We start from the raw sequence: 8,151 nt of genomic DNA on the forward strand, positions 1-8,151 counted from the left end.
AGTGACTATTCATCACCAGAGTGACTCACCATCACTTTGGTGGCCCCAAAGGAAAACATGAAGTCAGAAGGACTGGCTACGTTTTCTTCTGCCTCTTTCGAATGTAACATTCGCTTTTTCATTAAGAGTCTACATGCTGTCATTTCAACAGATGACCCTGGGGTTACTGGATATTCACATCTAAAAGAATGAAACGGAACCCCTTCCTCTCATGCACCACGTGTAAAAATTAACTCAAAATTGATCACTGACCTAAATGTAAAGTTTAAAACTATAAATCTCTGATAATAAAACATAGGTGTTAATCTTTAAGACTTTGGGTTAGGCAGAAGCAACAAAAGGAAAATTGACAAATTAGACTTCTTCAAAATTAAAAACTTTTGTGATTCAAAGAGAAAGTAAGAAGACAATGCAGCAAGTGAGAAAAAATGTTTCCAAGTTGTAGATCTGATAATGGTCTAGTTTCCAGAATATATAAATAACTCTTATAGCTAAATAACAAAAAGAAAAACAACTCAGCTTAAAAATGGACAGAGAATAATTCTCCAGAAAAGACATACAAATGGCGAATAAATACATGAAAAGATACTCAACATCATTAGTCATTAGGAAATGCAAATCAAAATCACAGTGAGATACCACTTCACACTCGCTAAGATGACCTTAATAAAAAGATGGGCAGTAATAAGTGTTGACAAGAATATGGAGAAATGGAAATCTTCACATGTTGATAGTGGTACATTAAATTGTGCTGCCATTTTGGAAAACAGTTGGCATTTCCTCAGAAAGTTAAACACAGTGTTACCATATATGATCCAGAAGTTACACTCTTAGGTATATATTCAAGAGAGATGAAAACATATGTCTACACAAAAAGTTGTATACAAATGTCCACAGCAATTTTATTCATAATAGTCAAAAAGTGGGAAAAACCTAAATATCCATCAACTGATGAATGATAAACAAAATATGATACACACATACAATTGAATATTATTCAGCCATATAAAGAAGTAAAGTATTGATAAAACCTATAACACAGATGAACCTTAAAAATTATGCTAAATAAGAGAGGCCATTCACAGAACATCACCTATTATATGATTTTATTTACATGCAATGTCCAGAATAGGCAACTCTACAGAAACAGAAAGTAAAGCAGTGGTTGCCTAAGGGTAGAGGTGTTGGGGGGAAATGGGGAGTGACTGCTAATAGTCATGGGTTTTTTCTTGAGGTGATGATGTTCTAAAATTGGTTGTGGTTATGTTTGCACAATTCTAAATATATTAAACAATTAAATTACACACTTTAAAAGGTTGAATTGTAAAGTTTGCAAATTATATCTCAATAAAGTTGTTATATTTTAACAGCTTTAAAATGCATACCTAGAATGGGATTATATCCAGAATATGCAAAGAGCTCTTAAAACTCAACAATAAGAAAACAAACAACTGAGTTTAAAAATGATCAAAGGATCTGAACAGATCCTCACCAAATAAGTTATGCAAATGATAAATAAGCATGTGAAAAGATGCTTAATATCATGTCACTAGAGAGTGCAAATTAACTCCACACCTTTAAAAATGACCAAAATCCAAAGAACAGACAGTGTTAAATGCTATGCTAACAAGGAGGTGGGGAAACAAGAACTGTGATTCATTGTTGGTGGGAATGCAAAATGGTATAGCCACTTGGGAATACAGTTTGACATTTTCTTACAAAGCTAAACATAGTCTCACCATACTATCCAGCAGTCACACTCCAAGGTATTTAACCTCAGGAGTTAAAAACTAATGTCTGGCCCACCACTGCAGCCATGAAGGTCGAGCTGTGCAGTCTCAGCGGGTACAAGACCTACCCAGGACACGGGAGGCGCTACGCCCGGACCGACGGGAAGGTTTTCCAGTTTCTTAATGCAAAATGTGAGTCGGCATTCCTTTCCAAGAGGAATCCTCATCAGATCAACTGGACTGTCCTCTACAGAAGAAAACACAGAAAGGGACAGTCGGAAGAAATTTAAAAAAAAAAGAACTCGCCGTGCAGTCAAATTCCAAAGGGCCATAACTGGTGCTTCTCTTGCTGATATAATGGCCAAGAGGAATCAGAAACCTGAAGTTAGGAAGGCTCAACGAAAACACGTTATCAGGGCTGCCAAGGAAGCAAAAAAGGCTAAGCAAGCATCTAAAAAGACAGCGATGGCTGCTGCAAAGGCTCCCACAAAGGCAGCACCTAAGCAAAAAATTGTGAAGCCTGTGAAGGTTTCTGCTCCTTGAGTTGGTGGAAAACGCTAAGTTGGCAGAGTGGATTTTTAAATAAAGATCTGACTATTAAAAAAAAAAAAAAAAAAAAAACTAATGTCTGCACAGAAATCTGCAGAAATTAGTTTTTAACTCACGAGGTTAAATACCTTGGAGTGTGACTGCTGGATAGTATGGTAAGACTATGCACATGAATGTTTATAGCAACTCTATTCATAATTGCTAAAAGCTGAAAGCAACCAAGGTATCCTTCAAAAGGTGAGCAGATAAATTACGGTAATCTGTAAAATGGAATAGTATTCAGTGATAAAAAGAAATGACTGATCAAGCCTCAAAAAAAAAGCATGAAACAACCTGAGATACAGAGTGCTAAGTAAGGGAAGCCAGTTGGAGACGGCACCACAGTATATGATTCCAGTTATTTGACATTACGAGAAAGGCAAAACTGTAGAGACAGTAGGGACTTCCCTGGTGGCTCAGATGATAGAGTCTGCCCGCAGTGTGGGAGACCCGGGTTCGATCCCTAGGTCAGGAAGATTCCCTGGAGAAGGAAATGGCAAACCCCTCCAGTATTCTTGCCTGGAAAAGCCCATGGATGGAGGAGCCTGGCAGGCTACAGTTCTGGGGTCACAAAAGAGTCGAACACAACTGAGTAGCTTCACTGCCACACATAGAGACAGTAAAAAGATCAGTGGTGGCCGGGAGTTTGGGGATGGAAGGGAGAAAAGAAATGAGTGGGGCACAGGAGATTCTTAAGGCAGTAAAATTATTCTCTATGATAGCATAATAGTAGATGCATGATATTATGCATTTGTCAAAACCCATAGAAAATATACGACATAAAGCATGAACCTTAATGTAATTTATGCACTTCAGTTTATAATAATGTATCAATACTGATTTATCAGTTTTAGCAATTATACCACATTAATGCAAGAGGCTAATTATAAGGGAAACTGTGTGTGCTGGAAAAGCATATATGGGAACTTTCCCTACTATCTGCTGAATTTAGTATAAATCTAAAACTGCTCTAAAAAATTGTCTATTGATTAAAGAAAAAATAAGGAATGAATATGGGCTTCCCTAATAGCTCAGCTGGTAAAGAATCCACCTGCAATGCCAGAGACACCAGTTCGATTCCTGGGTCAGGAAGATCCTCTGGAGAAGGGATAGGCTACCCATTCCAGTATTCTTGGGCTTTCCTGGTGGTTCAGATGGTAGAGATGATTCCGCCTATATCTGGGTTCAATCCCTAGGTTGGGAAGATCCCTTGGAGGAGGGCATGGAAACCCACTCCAGTGTTCTTGCCTGGAGAATCCCCATGGACAGAGGAGCCTGGCGGGTTACAGTCCATGGGATTGTGAAGAGTCGGGCACAAATGGGTGACTAAGGACACACACACACAAGGAATGAATGTGGAAAACAGATTAAAAATACACAAGACTAGTACAAATCAGACCCCAAAATATGAACAAATGGTACTCTTTAAAAACATTAAAAAGAATTTAAAGTTTTCTTCAGAGTCTATGTGCATCTCAGAGATACCTGCACTTTCACGTTCATTACGACATTATTCACGAGAGCCAAGATATGAAACCAACCTAAATGTCCATCAATGGATGAATAGATTAGTAAACGTGGTATATACAGCTGAAGGAATATTATTCACCCTTTAAAAAAGAAAGAAAGGGAGCCATTTATGACAACATTATGGTAAGTGAAATAAGCCCAACTGCTGCTGCTGCTGAGTCGCTTCAGTCGTGTCCGACTCTGTGCGACCCCATAGACGGCAGCCCACTAGGCTCCCCCGTCCCTGGGATTCTCCAGGCAAGAACACTGGAGTGGGTTGCCATTTCCTTCTCCAATGCGTGAAAGTGAAAAGTCAAAGTGAAGTTGCTCAGTCGTGTCTGACTCTTGGCGACCCCATGGACTGCAGCCCACCAGGCTCCTCCAACTATGGGATTTTCCAGGCAAGAGTACTGGAGTGGGTTGCCATTGCCTTCCCCAATAATCCTAACAGAGGAAGACAAATACCATATAGTATCACTTATACGTGAAATCTAAGAAGGCCAAACTCGTAGAAGTTAAAGTGTTAGTCACTCAGTCGTGTCCAACTCTTTGTGACCCCTGCTCTGTAGCCCGCCAGGCTCCTCTGTCCATGGACTTGTCCAGGCAAGAACACTGGAGTGGGTAGCCATTCCCTTCTCCAGGGGATCTTCCTGACCTAGGGATTGAACCTGGGTCTCCTGCATTGCAGCTGGGTTCTGTACCATCTAAGCCAGCACAGAGTCAAACGGTGTTTGCCAGGGGCTGGAAAGAGGGGTAAATAGGGAAGCGATGGTCAAAGGTTACAAAGTTTCAGTTATGAAGATAAGTTCTGGAAATCCACACAACACAGTGCCTGCTGCTGACAATATTTTACTCAAAAACTGCTGAGAGGATAGATCTTACATTAAGTGTTCTTACCACAAAAATAATAATAATAAAAAAATAAGGGGGGTGAGAGGAAACTTTGGGAAGTGATGAATATGCCTATGGCTTAGATTGTTGTGATGGTTTTAGGGGTGTATATTTATCTCCAAACTCACTGAGTTGTATACATCAGTAGGTACAGCTTTTTTTACATGGCAATCATATCTAAGTAAAGTGTTTTTATAAATAGAGTCTACGTGCTTGCCAACTATGATGTGTCTTCTCTTGCAAAGGACAGATGATGTCATGGCACTGTGTCTCCTTGTCGCTACTCAGATGCTTGGGACAAGAGCAATACTACAACAGGTATCAGAAGCTCTCCTGACAGCCTCAGGAAGCCAGGGAGACCTCTGCTCCAAAAATTTAACTAGGAGAAAAAAATGCATTCTCTACTTTCATTCCAAACTTACTAGTCACTAAGAGTTATTCTGTGTCACCATGATCTGTTCTTTTTCGGTATGTGTCCGTTTAGAATACAAGCACTGGGAAAAGCAGTCATCACGGGCTCCCATAGCACCAACTGTCTTTGCTTGCTCTGCCAAAGCTGTGGGAGGAATGCTGTCCTTGACAAGCAGGAATAAGCCAGAACGTGCTTGGCCACTTAGGTCCTTGTCAAGAAAAGAGCAAGAACTACTACACATCAGCAGTGAACTAGGGTCTATGGGACAGTGGTTCTCTACCCTACTCTGCTTGGACTCACTCAGGGATCCTGTCAAAATCACAGGCACCTGGCTCTACCCTGTTCATTTCAGTCAACAAATATTCAGTAAGCATCTTTTTTTGTGTGCCAGCCACTGTTCTGTTTACTTCGAATAAAGACTGACCCTCCCCGCAAAAGACAAAAATGTCAGTGCTTTTGTGGAGGAACAAAAAGAATAAACACAATAATTAGTAAATGGTGACTGAATCAGACATGACTGAGCGACTGGACTGACTGATGGATGTGATAAGGAACTAAGTGCTATGGAGCAAGATGTTAGGCGAGGAAGATGCAGAGTTAAGAGAGGTGAGAGGAGCTGGTTGCAGTTTTAAATCTCAGGGGCTGGGTTACGCAGTAGGAAGACTAGCCCTGAAGATGGGATGTCAGCCACCCGGCCTCAGGCAAAGGAAGCAGTCTCCAGGGCTGAGGGAACAGGATCTGCAAGGACGGACCTTGGCTGGAATCGAGGTGTCTGTCCTCTGCCACTTAGAAGTGGGCCCACCTGGTTTCCCTTTCTCTGTCTTGGAGTTTTGAGAGGTGTGACCATTAGGAGCTCTTCTGACTTGGAACTCTGGTGGCAGGTTGGACCTGGTGGCAGGTTGGAACAGGAATGAGAGAGATTGGAGGGGCTGACACCGGTGGAAACACCACTCTGACTTGTCAAAGTGAGTGACAGCAGACACGAAAAAGCCTGAGGCTGCCGCCCAGTTCCGTGTGCTATGGATGCAGACTCAGAACAGCGCATGGGATGCAGTGTGTGGTGTGACAGCAGAGACAGCTGCAGTTTAAGGCAAACTCGACAGTAAGTGTGGCTCCTGCCTAATGCATTTACTCATTAAGTGTGGAACCTGTTCTGATTTCACACAGGTTGCGTGCTTTTGTGCTAAATTGCTTCAGTCATGTCTGACTCTTTCTGACCCTATGGACTGTAGCTCTCCAGGCTCCTCTGTCCATGGGATTCTCCAGGCAAGAATACTGGAGTGGGTTGCCATGCCCTCCTTCAGAGGATCTTCCCAACCCAGGGATCGGACCCATATCTCTTTGTCTCCTGCATTGGCAGGCGGGTTCTTTACCACTAGTGCCACCTGGGAAGCCCCTCACACAGGTTAGTGAAAGTTGCTCAGTCATGTCAGAGTCTTTGCCACTCCATGGACTGTCGTGGAATTCTCCAGGTCAGAATACTGGAGTGGGTAGCCTTTCCCTTCTCCAGGGGATCTTCCCAACCCAGGGATCAAACCCAGGTCTCCTGCATTGCAGGCAGATTCTTCACCAGCTGAGCCACAAGGGAAGTCCAAGAACACTGGAGTGGGTAGCCTATCCCTTCTCCAGGGATCTTCCCGACCCAGGAATTGAACCAGGATCTCCTGCAGTGCAGGTGGATTCTTTACCAACTGAGCTAGGGATTGTGTAAAACAAGTGACATCAATGTGTATATATTTTCAACCATTGTTTAAAGAGAAACTTATTGCTTTAGGGAATTTCATCTACACAGTTTGTGGACATGGATATGGGAGCTATTATAAAACCCAAATGCATGCTTGAAATAGAAAAGGTGCTAAATATGACTTCACTCCACATAGCAGGGTGCTAGTCAGGATAAGGTATGTTGCCAACAACCCAAATCTCAGTAGTTTATAACAACAAGGTTATTTCCACTCCATCTACAGGTCTATCATGAGCTGGCTGGGGCTACTGCCCCACACGTCCTCATTCTAGGGCCCGGTCTGGGAAAACAGCTGTTGTCAGAAACATTACCAGTCACATAACATCTTGGAAGGGTCTCATACTCATAATTCAATGCTTGAGCCCAGCCATTGTACTTCTGCTACCACTAAGAACGTCTAAGAAGGAGAACATGACGAGGGCAAACTTTGTAGCAGGTTATGTAAAAAGACAAAAAAAAAAAAAAAAGCCTGCATTCTCCCCAGCTCCAGCCCAAAACCTCTGAATGTCTCAGGAACTGGGATTCAAAAGGAAAATACCATGTTCTAAATGTGCCAAAGTTTGAGAAAGCAGAATTTCCAGAGGGCTGGATCCAGCAGGCTGAGAGACATAGGTTCAAAGTCATCTGCATTGAGCTGAGAACCAAGCCAGGAAGAATGAGGGGAAAATGTCAAGGACAAATGCCAATGGCCTCAGACAATGAAAAGAGACATCAAGATGTCAGAGGACCAGGAGGGCACGTCCAGGACAAGGGTATGAAGAGGAGGGCAGCCATATGGATTTGGTCCCGGGGTTAAAGGGTATGTCCAGGCAGAGGGAATACATGAGCATGCCAGAGGGTCTCAGCTTAGACATGGCACCCTGAGAAACCCTCCCTGGCTTCTCTCCATTGCACCTTCAGCCCTCTTGAAGTCTGCCTCTGCACACCCCCATCCCTCTCCTTGGACCAGGGCTCCTTGGCGCCTGAAACAGTGTTTTGTTCACTGTAACACTGTCTCCTCTGCACCCCCCCAGTGCCTAGCCCAGTGCCTGACACTTAGAAGGTACAAGATTAAATGCTCAACAAATGAAGAGGTAGAAGAGGAGAAAGAGAAGGTATATCCAGGAACTAGTGACGACTGAAGCTAAGGTTTCAAATGGAGGAAAAAAATAGAAAACAGGAAAACAAAGATAGATGCAATTTGGCTTAATTCAACAAATAATGTACTCAGCCTTCTGGGGGAGGAGATGGGGGTTGCGATACAGGATGTGAGAGGACACGGGTCCTGTTTGCAGGGT

At 42.8% G+C, this 8,151-nt stretch overlaps 1 pseudogene; it reads left to right on the plus strand.

Annotated features, from left to right (window-relative positions):
* The first annotated feature begins 1,789 nt into the window (after positions 1–1,789).
* Positions 1,790–6,697, plus strand: LOC139180421 (large ribosomal subunit protein eL24-like; annotated as a pseudogene).
* Positions 6,698–8,151: the final 1,454 nt, after the last annotated feature.

Source organism: Bos indicus, chromosome 28 (assembly GCF_029378745.1).
Source record: "Bos indicus isolate NIAB-ARS_2022 breed Sahiwal x Tharparkar chromosome 28, NIAB-ARS_B.indTharparkar_mat_pri_1.0, whole genome shotgun sequence".
Taxonomy (NCBI): domain Eukaryota; kingdom Metazoa; phylum Chordata; class Mammalia; order Artiodactyla; family Bovidae; genus Bos; species Bos indicus.